This window comes from Apteryx rowi, unplaced genomic scaffold, assembly GCF_003343035.1.
Source record: "Apteryx rowi isolate R43461 unplaced genomic scaffold, aptRow1 scaffold_326, whole genome shotgun sequence".
NCBI classification, from domain to species: Eukaryota; Metazoa; Chordata; class Aves; order Apterygiformes; family Apterygidae; genus Apteryx; species Apteryx rowi.
The window spans coordinates 752,171-765,331 of NW_020449708.1; the positions used below are offsets into that span (position 1 = coordinate 752,171).

Here is a 13,161-nt window from a genome sequence, read left to right on the forward strand (position 1 = left end):
TGCAGTGCCTGAAAGCAAACTGAGCGCTGGGAAAAGTACAGTCTTTGCGCTGTTTTAGCAGAACCACCCCCTCATCAGCCTTTCTTTTTATACCTCTGTATAACAAATACCAAAGCAATTAATACTGTTTGTGAGGGCAAAATGGAGGTCACACTGGCACCCCAACCTGTCCTTGGATTATGAGAGTTATGGTTAGCTACTTATATAACAAACTTGCTCCTATTGAAAACTTTCTTTACAAGTTCCCCCCAGCCGAGGGTTTGCACTTTGGAACATCTCTTTTCTAAATTCAAGTTGGGATGTTCAGAGCTGCGTGGTCACCAGCTTTCCTTCTTCCCTGGCCAAGCACTCCCCCTCTTACCAGTGCCTTCACCGACACGCTGGGATGCCAGCAGGATGGGAGCCTGGGAGCTGCCCATTGCCATTGCAGGGAGATGGATTTAGCCGTTTCCACCGTAGGTGCCTGTGGGTAGCAGAGTATATATCTCTTCCCAGTGAAAGGTGCACAGTCCCCAAATGTTAGCAGAAAGCACATATCAGAAAGGGTGTGAAAACTGCTCAGCTAGATTCATTTCCATATTTGCAGAAATTTCTGTGGGAATGTCTTTTGCAGCATGCAGCCAGCTCATGCTATAAATTAGCTGAGCCCTTCTCCTGCCCCCAGTGTAGAAAGTGATGGTTTGTTGCCTCCTTCTTTCTTTTTTAGTGAATGTTTAAAAAGGCGGTATCTTATTCCAGCCTCTTCAGGCTGGAGTGGGAATGCAGACCTCGAAACACCTGCTTCCTGCGCTGGCAGCTTGGGGAAGCGTGAATGGCCAAGGAGTACATGGCCGCTGAGCCTTTGTTTTGGGGCTTTCTTTTAACTACAAGCAGTAATTTGGGCTTGGTTATTAAATGAATGAGTTTGGCTGGAAGATAAGCCCAGACACCTGAGGTCTCGCATTCCATGCGGGGCTGGCAAGTACCAAAAGGCTTTTTCACAGGCATCTCTGGAAGCTCACTATTATATATGAGCTTTACACTCAAACACCTTTGGACAATGAAGGCACCAGAGGACACTGCTGTTCGCAATTGTCAGCAGCAGAATAAATCCTCGCTTCCTGCAGCGTTTCCCTCAATCAGCGGCAGGGCTGGTGCAGAGCAGAAAGCTGTGCAGAGGCACAAAAGGTCTCTAAATAGGGCAGAGGCCAGACTGCGGGTTCCCCCTTTCAGAGCTGCTCCTGATCTCTGATGCAGAGAGCCCTGCAGATCCCTGTTTGGAAGCAGAGAAAGAGAGACATTGTGTTGCTGAAGCAAAGGGGAGAGGTAGGAGGAGGGAATCCCAGACCCTGCTTATGGAATGAACCCAGGCGGATGTTTGCAAATCTGCCCGAGGTGGAGGCTTAGGTGCCCAGCTCCCAGTGGGACTGATGGGAGCTTTTGCCCTAAATCACTTGCCAGTTTTGCAAGTCTCAGGTGTGCAAGAGGAGGAAGCCTCCCTGAGAATGTCCAACTTCTCCCCGAGAGAGGTCCAAATAGCTCCAGACAGTGGTGGATCCCACTAGCTGTGCATCCCACTCTGTGCCTCATGCATAGCGAGGGATTTTGTCTTAACTCCAGGGGCAGAGCCTGGCCTTTGGCCCAGACTACGGGGCCTTGTGCTTGCAGCTCTGCAGGCTTCCTGTTCAGACCTTGGGGCTTGCTAAATTGGCACCTGTCACCCGGGCCCTGGAGCCATAGGGAAGCATTGAAATATGCTCTAGTACTGAATGACACCTGTGATTCCAGTCCCAGAGCAATGCAGCTTAACAAACCTGGGACTCTGTGTGGCCCTATTCCCGTTGTGAACCAGGACCACTCAAGAGTCTGCAGGAATAAGTGTCAAAATGAGTACATGCAAGTGTCTTGCCGCTGCTCCAGCATCACTCCTGTTTATTTAGACTGTATGGCCATTAGCATAGGGAGTCCTGCAGCACAAGATGGTGAAAAACATAGTGCAGTGGGCAGCTGTTAGGTGCTGCTGCAATTCAAGGGAGTTGGTGATATGTGTGCCTTCATGAAGGACCTGGCAGTCTCTTGTGCCTTGCTCCTGCACTGGCTGCCAAGTTGCATGTGCGCTTTTTCCAGAGCTATGGGTCCCAGTGTCCACAGCCTTTCTCAGGAGGCTGGTGAATACCAGCAGAGATCTGCAGGGCAGTTTGTTATGCTGGTCCCAGGAGCTTGCTCATTCTTTACTCCAGTGGTTATGGGTTGCTCATGGATTTGCTTCTGCAAAACAGATGCAGGTTGCTCCATCTAACCTCAAAGCTGCTCAGCTCCCTGCAGAACAGATATTTGCCCTTAAAGTACGAAAGGCAGTGCCCTTAAAAATAGACCTGATGTAGCTCACAATCCTGTCCTGTTGCTGTCCTTGATCCCAGGGGGTGTTTTATACATTGGGCTTAGCTGGACTTGGCATACGAGGATGGCTAACAGAAGGGATACTATGCAAGCTCTCTAAAATTCTGGTTTAGGCAGTTTCTGCATTAGCGAATAGAATGGTGCCATAGAAATGCATGTGGAGAGTGAAGTAGTTAGCGCTGAGGACTTTATGTCCACACTATACGTGTTTTGGGGTTTGTCTTGGACTGGTTCTGGTCAGATCCTGGACCCCTAAGTTGATGGCACACAGCTTTTATTTGTATGTTGACTTTAACAAGGCTTTTGACACTGTCTCTCATAATATCCTCATAGAGAAGCTGATGAAGTGCAGGCTAGATAAATAATCAGTGAGGTGGATTGAAAACTGGCTGAACTGTCGGGCTCAGAGAGTTGTTGATCAGCGACACGAAGTCCAGCTGGAGGCCAGTCATTAGTGATGTACCCTAAGGGCTGATACCAGAGGCAATACTGTTTAACAACTTCGTTAATGACCTGAATGATGGGACTGAAGGCACCCTCAGCAAGTTCACAGATGATACAAAATTGGGAGGAGTGGCTGATACACCAGATGGTTGCTCTGGCATTCAGAGGGACCTTGACAAGCTGGAGAAATGGGCAGAGAGAAACCACATGAAGTTCAACAAAAGGAAGTGCAGAGTCCCACACCTGGGAAGGAATAACCCCAAAGTACCAGTATGTGCTGGGGGACAACCAGCTGGAGAGCAGCTTTGCAGAGAAGGACATGGGGGTCCTGGTAGACAACAAGTTGAACATGGGCCAGCAAAGCGCCCTCATAGCAAAGATGGCCAAAGGTATCCTGGACTGCATTAGGAAGGGTGTTGCCAGCAGGTTGAGGGAGGTGATCCTTCCCCTCTGCTCAGCGCTAGTGAGATACGTCTGGAGTACTGTGTCCAGCGCTGGGCTCCCCAGCAGAAGTGAGAAATGGACATACTGGAGTGAGTCCAGTGAAGGACGACAAAGATGATGTAGGGACTGCAGCATCTCTCATATGAGGAGAGGCTGAGAGAGGTGGGACTGGGATCTTATCAATGTGTGTAAATGCCAGATGGGAGGGTGTAAAGAGGATGTGGCCAGACTCTTCTCAGTGGTGCCCAGTAACAGGATGAGAGGCAACAGGCACAAACTGAAAGACAGGAAATTCCACTTGAACTTAAGAAAACCCTTCTTTACTGTGAAGGTGGTTGAACTGGAATACGCTGCCTAGAGAGGTTGTGGAGTCTCCATCCTTGGAGATGCTCAAAACCTGACCAGACATGGTCCTGGGCAATGTGTTATAGGTGACCCTGCTTGAGCAGGAGAGTTGGGCTAGATGATCTCCAGAGGTGATGATCTTCCAACCCCAATGATTCTGTGCTTCTGTGATATAAAAGGAATCCAGTTCTCACTGGTTGAGACCTCTGTGTAATGGGAACCAAAGTGGAGACAATCAGGATGTTTGCTTCAAAACACACGTCTGATCCAAACTCAAAAGCTCATGTGGGCACTTCCATAGACTATCCACCAGCAGCATCACTGAGGGTGAAGTGACACTCTGGCACCTCTCAGTGCTCTCTGTTCCTTCCAGAATACACTAGGTGAAAAGCCTGGAAGGGCTAATGGGATGTACAGACCTCTCCAAGAACGATACACCATGCACAAAAAGGGTGGGCACCTAGACTAGGTCTGCTGACAGCAGCCGAAGGGGTCCAGGCATCCAGCCTCCATTGAATTTGAGTGTCCACCAGGGACTGTGTTCCTCTGGGTGCTGTGAACATCCTAGCCCTGAAGTAATTCTTCAAGGCATTGCAAGCCAAGCGAAAAACATCTTCACAGATGCTTTGGGCTGCTAATTTAAAGAGTGAGGAGACACCAAATGTTTGTAGATCAGCCTTCAGTAGTTGCCCAGCAAACCACGGGGACTGGGATAAAGCTGTTTGATCTAGCTGTTGACCAATGTATAAATGGATACAGCCAGACCATCCACATTTTGAATCTGTTACTACCTTTTTTAAGTAACTGCTTGCCAAGCGGAAGCCAATGGTGAGTGCTTGACACAGCTGAAATCAACAGGAGCATTGCTGTCAGCTTCAGTAGGCCCAAGATTATTTCTCCCTGCCCCCCGAGGCTTCTGTGGATTGCCTGGAAATACTGCCATCTGCATGGCCTCCTTCCTCCCTGAGCCCTGAGAAATCCCTCGCTACATCACATGGACCAGAACATGCTACATCTTCATCTTCCTGACCCTGCCCAGCACAGATGGGATTTTCAATGGCACTCGACCCCAGCTACTGTCAGTTTTCAATGGGGGTGAGGAGGGTTTTGGAAATCATATCCCCTCCTGTTTTCCTGCCCAGAGAAAGGATGGGGCAGCCTGGTTCTGAGAAAATAACTAGGGGGGCTGAATTTGGCTATCGCATTCCCCATCTGTTAAGTACATTCACACAATGATATTTCAGTACTTGTCTTAAAACAATGATTTCCTTTTCTCTTATTGTTTCAAGTCCTTTGGATTCCTCTTGCAGATTAAGGAGTGTCCCTGTAGAGCTAAAACACAGCGGCAGGGCTTATGGTGTAAATAGGATCCCGTTTCCCTGTGGAGCACAGGCATCAGAAGAATAGCACTCTGCTGGCACTGCATATTTACTTTGCAGCCACTCTGCTGGGTTGCAGCTGGGTGTCTTGGGAAATAAAGGATCCAACTGGTCTATATTTCATAGACACAGCCACCGCATTTGTGGGGGGGAGAAGGGAAGGGGGAACCCACAGAAATTCATTGAAAACTTCAATCCATCTATGGCTTTTATTTTCTTTCTGTATGATAAACTCTTCTGTTGTCTACTGTGCAAAAACCAGCATTCCTATCCAAAAACACTTTTTACTGGAAACCAGGATGTTTCTGTAATGAAGAAAAAACTCTCTTAAGTATGAAGTTATCAAACAACTTGACAAATTCGAATGCACTAAATCACCAGGCATAAACATCTGTCTGGCCTGCTTTTACGTGCCTACAGTGAGGGCAGCTTATCCAGTTCTTGGCTAGATGTGGTCTCTGTACTCTGGAACTATTTTTAGGGTGTATTTATTTGGAGGAGGCTGTTACAATAATCTAATCAGACCTTGTGCCTCTCTTGCCTTTAATTCCTCTTAAGGCTGTTTTGGGGAGGAGGGCAATTAAAACACTCCTATGGCAAAAACTTTTGCAGCATGTTTGATGGGCCCTGCTGAAAGCTCCACTTATCATTCCTTTGTAACTTCTGAACCGTTGGACTCTGGTTCAGCCAAGCACTCGAGCATGGGTTTAGTGTCAAGGGAGCCACATGCTATACTGGATAAGGTAGTGAGCTGAGTCACAAGGTGCTTTCGTTCTTGTCTTGGCTGCATTACTGGCTTGCTTTCTGATTTGGGACAAATAAATGCTCTGTTTCCCTATTTACCTTTTGTCTTTATGGACAAAGCTCTTCTGGGGGCGGAATTGGCTGTTACTGTGTTTTCCTGGCTAAGGTACAGGGTCTTCTTCTTGGGGAGTATAGGAGGGAGGAGAAGGATGGTCAGGTGGTGTTAGAAAGCAGCTATATTCATGCGTAATCCCATTCACCTCGCTGAGCCTGCTCACATGTTTAAAATTTAAGTGAGTCCTTAAGTTTTTTCAGGAATCGGAGGTGGATTAGTTTAGGCTGAATAAATTAAGAAATGCATATGCATTTGGGACCAGAAGCAAACCTGACTTTTAAATCCATTAAATGTAAAAGAGCAAGACTGTGCTTTGGCTTAAGAGCTGGGAAACCAATTTTGAAGACGGTATTTGCTGTTGCTGAGAAGAACGCAGTGCAGTGGTTGCAGAGTAGCATGGGAAGGGAGCAGAGCTCCTGGGGGAAAAGCAACAACCACCCTCCTTCTACGCTCTGGGGGGATGATGAACCTGGGCACAGAGAAATGTTCTGTGCAGATATCTGCTTTCTTTGTATTTCTGCCTCTCTGTGCAGCGATGACCACTTAAAAAGTAGTCCCACCTATAGGACCTGCACCTTTAAGGGGTTTCGGCATGATTTGTGTTCCCCCTATGACACAGCTTCATGGAAATAGATTTTTAGTTTATACTGAAGAACAATCAAAAGAAAACTTTTCAGAAGGCTGCTCAAACCAGAGTTTTTACCATTGAGGAATTTTTGTTTCATGAAAGGGTACTTTATTTGGGGAAAAACCTTTAGTTGATTTATTGGGGGGGGCATCAAAAGCCAGCTTAGAGGAGACTTTTTTTTTTTAAAGCAGCCAGCTGCATTAGCATTCTTGAACCATGTTCTTCCTTTCGCTTTGAATATAAAGCCTATAGCAAGGGAACATTAATTTCTCTTCTTGGCAATAAACAGGTTCCTATGTTGCCAGTAGTGGAACTTGCCCATTTTCTTGGGAGAGAAAGTCAAAATAGGCAGTAATGAAGGAAAGAAGCAAAGCCAGCATTTCAGGTCCGTGCTCCCTGACGGAGTGCTATGCATAGGCATATACTGCTTGAAGCAGTTATGGTGATGGACTGGAAATCCGCTGGGTTTTGCTTGTGCAGGTATAAATCCTGCTGGCTGTGAGCCACTTCCCTCTTATCGGCTTCTCTGCTGCAGTGAAGCACATCAAAATTTAACTCTCAGTCCAGGGTAACGCTCATTTCCTTGCTTTGGGTTTTTTTGGCTTTTGCCTTTAACAGCAGAGCATGCATTGGTTTAAAAAAAAAAAAAAAAGTTCCCCTGATGCAGGCAGCAGAATTGCTCCTCCTAGACAGTCATCATCGTGTTTAATTTACTCCAGAAAGGATCTCTTACAAACCTGAATGGAGCAAAATGCACATGATTTGACTTTCCAGCCACCAGAGAGAGCTTATCCAGTCGATGGAGGTAATGCCCAATTCATGGGCTAATTCTGTGCAAATCCTTCAGTGCCCATGGCCAACATCCCCGAGCCCAGGAAGCCTCTTTCTCTCGGAGCCAGTAAGTGCTGTGAAATGGGTAGCTCTGCTGGGGTTTGCTCTTTTGCATAAGCTCTTCATGGCCCTGAAACACACATCATAGCACTTTGCTTTGGCTGGTTCTTGAAGGATGTCCCAATCGGTCGGAGCAGACAGAGTCTGTGGTTTTCTCTCTTCCTGAGTTCAAGTTCTGTAAAGTGGGAGTGCGGGAAAGAAATGAGCCTGTGTAAACTTTTAGTTCGCAACTGTTGCTGGGTCTTGTATCTGTCTGCTCATCCCAGCGCCTGTCATCACACAGCTGCCACAACCCTCTCTTTATCTTGTTCCTTTTCTTTCTTCCTTAATCCTTTTTCTTTTCTGTGCTTTGCCTTGCTGCTGGTTTCCACTCCTTTTTTCTCTCCCCCCACTCTCTCTTCTTCTCTGTACTTCCCTTTTCTCGCCCATACATTTGCTTGCCACCTGCATTCGACCAGACTTGTGACAGGAACAGCTCACTCGCTTCAAACATCACATGGGCGTTCTCGTCGTCTGCAGGAGAGAAACATGCCACTCGGGTGGGATGAAAGCAAACTTTACTTGTGTGATTATAGTACAGTGAAATTACTTGAAGCCCTATTTAGAAAACAAAAACCAGGCTCATTTTTCCTTTGAGCTTTAATTGATCAAGGTGGAGATCTGGCCGAGCTTGTGAGCACCACGTTACAAGCCCCTGGAAATCCGAGTTAAGCAGGTCTTGATACAGCGCAACACAGCTGTTCAGTAGAGGTAGGTGCTGACCACAGGGACACCGATTTAACGGAGGCTGTTTTTTCTTCAGTGGGAATTTTGGCACTCAATCCTACCTTCTCAGTGAATAGAGTTGGACTAGATCTCTTGAGCTTCCTCCCTGCCCTTCATTTCAAATGCTGCCTAGCTACTTTCCTGGACTGTGGTTAACATGCAAAGTTCCTTGCCAGACAGACAGTCCTGCTAACCCAGGTGAGATCCTGAGCATCCGTATCTGCCCAAGGTCTGTGTCTGTCTAGTTACAAGAAGAATCCTGTGTGTGCATGGATGAATGAACATAAAACCACCTTCTCACTCTCCTGCATCCTTGCATCTCTATTTCTTGCCTAGTGTTTCCAAAGATATCTTTGCATCTGCTCTCAGACGATCTCATGAGTAATTTTTGGAGATGCACAGGCTTTGCTGCTTCCCTGTCAACTTTAGTTTTCCCTGCAGCACACTAAATTTGTTTAAACCTGAAGTTCCACAAGTGCAAAACCATGGTAAAGGGCTGTTGAAACATGTGCAAACTGGCAAGCAAAATATGCTGTATCTTAATGAGAAGGCTGAAGTTTTTCTCCATCTTCCTGCTCCAGTTTTCTCACTTCACTTATTTAAGGGCTTGAGTGCAAACTCGGAAACCTAACTTTGGTAACTCATGTATCTTAGCTATTGTATTTATAAAGAACAAAAGGTCTTACATGTCCTGCCAAATGGCTTTTTAACTGGAAAAATATGACGTGAGGTGCGTAACTGCTTCATAGTTACAGTAGTCCACTTGGGATTAAGTTTTGGATTTTCCTAGATGTCTGAAAACAAAAGCTTTTGCCCTGAACATGCTCCATTTGTAGAGAGGTTTGCAACAAGGCAATATGCATTTCTAATGGGATATTTAATCAGAAAAAAACCCTATGATTCTCCTTCAAGTGTGGATAATTACAGCTGTAAAATATACCTTATGTAGAGTTATGGGAAATTTCTTCTCACCATAAACTGTAATTTTAATCTAAGAAATGGAGGAAGGAGACATTTTTAGAAGAAGATGCATGCTGGAATCTCAGGTAGTGATTTGCCATTTTGTCCAAAGCAGAGAGAAATATATATCATATCATTACTCTCTGTCTCTCACATTGATTTTGGCTGAAAACTAGTCAAGGATGAGAAAGCAAAGTGAAAAAAACTGCTGAATGTAAGGCAGTTAGTTGTCTTTCTAGTCCCACTGCCTTCCATCTTTGCAGAACAGCGTGAGAATCTGCAGAGTGGCTCCTGTCTCAGTAAGGCAACAAAGTTCTCTTTCAGGAAAATGTCTCGATAGCCTACAGCTTCTAAGCTGTGTCTGCTTTTAGTAATGCCCATGCCAAACCCTAACTGGTTGTCTTAATTAAATGCCTCTTCTTTTTTGCCTTTATGCAATTGCTTTTTAAATATAAGCAGCCACTGGTGATCTGACTCGGTTTTTGGAGATGAGAGTATATACCCCTTAGTGTTGTGTCTTTTTCTCTCTCTCTAGAGTTTTGCACTGAGATGCTTAGTGCAAGGAGACATTTATAATGCCCAGGAAAGTCTCTGTTCATTTGTTTAGCAACATCTAGTTTCCGTTATATCAAGTCTCCTCCAAAAGGAGTAATGCAAGACATCAATAATAGAAAACACTAATCCTACTCAACTCCTGCAGGGACCTGATGAGAACTGGGGAAAGGACCTTCATTTTTACATATCACTTTGTTTTTTACTGTATGTTTCCTGTTAAACAGCTGGCTGATTCCTCCAGTACCTCCAAAGATATGTGGTGTTAAAGAAAATTACCCCTAATGTCACCTGATGAACATCCTTATGTTTCTTGTAACTTTTTGATTGTTGACTTGAAGGGGAGAATGTCAGGGAACACCTTTTTAGGCTTCTCCTTTTGTTGGAAGCTTCTCTCTGTGAAAGCCTACCTGTTCCTAACCAGTGAAATACAGGAGGCCAGGACTGGATAGGACTGCACAAGTGTAACAAAGCAAGGGGGGGGGGGGTTGCCTGTTGGAAGCCACAGCCAAATATCTTGAAATATTGCCTGGCAACTTTTTTCTGAACTTTCTGCTACCTGGTTAACTTTTCAAAGGAAAAGTCTCATTTCCACAAAAAAGAACTTTTTCATTCCCAATATTTATTTTTTTTACTGAAAATTGGAGAGGAGACTTTTGGGGTTAGGAGAAATGCTAATCTCTGCATCTTCCTGAGTCTTCATAGTGCTTTTTTGGAAATGTATCACAAGTTATGCGTTTTTGTCCTTCTCTCTGGAAGTCACCTTCCCAGGATGTATTGCGCTTTCTGCCTCAAGGCTTTGGTCCATAGAACCCTCCACTTCATTGATAATTGGCATAATTTTCAAGCTATGAGTTCTTGAGTACATTAAAAGAGATGCCTGTACTCAATTGGATGTTAGGTATTGTGTTTCCAAGGGTAATTAGTCATGGATTTAAATAGAAGGAAATAATTGATGGACACATGGATAAATGGAACCACTTCTCTGCCATTATGGTCTGAAAACTCATATTCATTTATTCATTCTGTCTAAACTTCAAGTAGCTGTTCTGTTAGCATGGTAAAAGAAGTAGGTTTTTTGACATAAGTTTGCTCTGTCTCTTACTAGAGGCTACTTTTTTATTTCTGGAAGAGTAGGCAAGAACAAATTATCTGAATTTATCATGAAAAGAAAAAAGAGAAAACGGAGAAGAAAAGCTTCCTGAAGACTTGAAGCACATCATTGACGGTTGGCAGTTTTTACGTTGGTATGATGTGAACAAACATGTACTGAGATACACACCTGTGCATGTGCACACATGCGCACACACACATGCACACATATGTTTTAGCAGAAACCTATAATCTGGAAAATGTCTGATTGAGGACTTCATTGTGGGAGGTACGAGACATGCTGATATCGTCAGCCCAGAGCACAAGAAAGAATTTAGCTCTTGGCTTCATAAGGAGCAGAAGTGTCATCTTTCTGTCCAGTGACCTTCCAGTTCAAATTCTCTGTTTTTCCTTTTCTTCCTCTAAGGGAATGGTGTGGTTAATCTCAGGATGAAATTGTCATAAGGAAGAGCTAAGGAGGAACATCTCCGGCAGTAATGCCTAGGATGTCCTTTTGCTGCATCCCCACATTACGCTTCCCTTGGTTTGTCTCCTAGCTTCCACTGCTCCTTTGCAGCACTAGGGAGCTGCCATCTCTCCTGGTTCACGCTGTTGTTGGCATCTGCCCTCCCAGGAAGCTTTCATGGTTATCTTTTCAGTGCTGCGTCCACCTGGTGAGTTCTTACAGGAAAGAAACACCTGACAGGCAGGCAGGATACAGTGTTGTGTTGGTTATTGTAAGATACGGTGTCTTGGCTTAATCAAAAGTATGCGGAAACCTGGGCTAGGGTACAGCTAGCAAAACACTGGGCTTCTTGTCAGCTTGGGGCAAGTGTCGTGTAGCTACCCCAAGATGCTAGTGACCAGCTTGGGGATGGAGTTTGCTGTGACAACCCATTACTGCAGCCAGATACACCAGTGTGGCTCGAGCCAGTGATTCAGATGATAGGGTCTGGGGTTGCAGACTGCTGAAGTACCTGGTAAAAGCAGGGACATAGCAATAGTTAACTTTTATTCTTTCCTCATTTTGGTTTCATAGCCAAGCTGTAAAAAAAAAAAAAAAGAAAAAGAAAAAAAAAGTAAAAGGGAGGCAAGGAGAGGGAGGGCAGTTGGTTTGTATTTTTTCCTTGTTGAAATCAAACATATACATTCAAACAATATTTTAATTTCAATTCACCTAAAATATTTAGATCAATTAAAATATTTCATCCCAAATATTTACAAAAAGCTAAAGAAGAGAAATAAGAGCTGGGCTTTGTCCCTGTTTGCAAACCAGGCAGAAGTTTCTAGAAAGGAAAGCTAGGCTTTAAACTTTGCTTTCCCTGAGAGGATGTGACTCTGTCTGCCCCATCTGCCCAAATATTGCCATAATGGTGCTGCTCTGGGATGGTCTCAGCTCCTGCAGCCTCTTTGCATGCAGTAAGATAGCTGGGGAAAGAGCAGCTCCCGAGCCAGCCAGTTCCTCACTCACATCGGGACTGGGAGCCCCAGTCTTTTCTGTAAGGAATATGCATGTTTTCCACCCCAGAAGTGGAACTGCTTCAAGAGAAGAGCCTGAGAGCAGCCCACCCCAAAATGTTCAGGAGAATAGGGGCAAGCCCTCCTCTGGGGCAGCCAGAAGCCGAGTGAAAGGCCCTCAAGGAAGGAAGGGAATTGAGCCAGGGTTCCCGCGTTCTGTGCAAGAGCCCTGGCCACTGACCGCAAAAGAATAGGAAACCCTTTTGTTTGCTACTTCTGAGAGTTCAGCTCTTCAAACGTTGACCCAAATCCACAGATAGTTTCTGGCTGACTTATGCTGTATTTTTTGCATTTGTTTTGTGCATAAACTGTGGGTGAAAAAAGTATTATCTGTGCGTAGATAGAAATCGTATCATCAGTTCATACTGTGCTCTCAACCTGACAGAGTTGTGTCTTGCTACTGTACCTAAGAATTCCCATTACTGTGCCTAAAAGTGTTAGTGTAGTGCTTAAAAGCTGTCTTTTGTGTCTGTTACTGGGCTAGAGAAATGCCTTCTCAGAAACTTGTGCTGTCAGCTAAGCTGACAAAGGTTTTATTTAACATGAGGCAGAACTAATATCCTTTAAAAAAAAGCTGCCATGCCGTTAATTGTCACTGGTTTGTGTCAGAACCTTGCAAGAAGCGTGCTTGGTTCCTCCACAAACACAACAGCATCTTTCACTCTTAATGAATAATGCACTCCAGATGTTCTACCCTGTGAGAATTCCTTGTGCATGCTGCAATGCCAAGAGAAAAATAAAGCAGTTCAACTTATTTAACCCAGATCTCAGACTGTCTGTCTGCATCATCTAACTCCATCAAGCTGATGGTGCACATAGAATGGATGGAAAACATGTGGTTCCTATAGACTCCTACATTTCATATTGGTTAACAAATGTAGCGTTAGTTTACCCAAGGCCATAAC

General features: G+C 45.0%; 1 long non-coding RNA gene across 9 annotated transcripts in view; it reads left to right on the plus strand.

Annotated features, from left to right (window-relative positions):
• LOC112968830 overlaps positions 1-13,161 on the plus strand; it is a 376,846-nt gene that overhangs the window by 241,161 nt on the left and 122,524 nt on the right. The window lies entirely within an intron of this gene.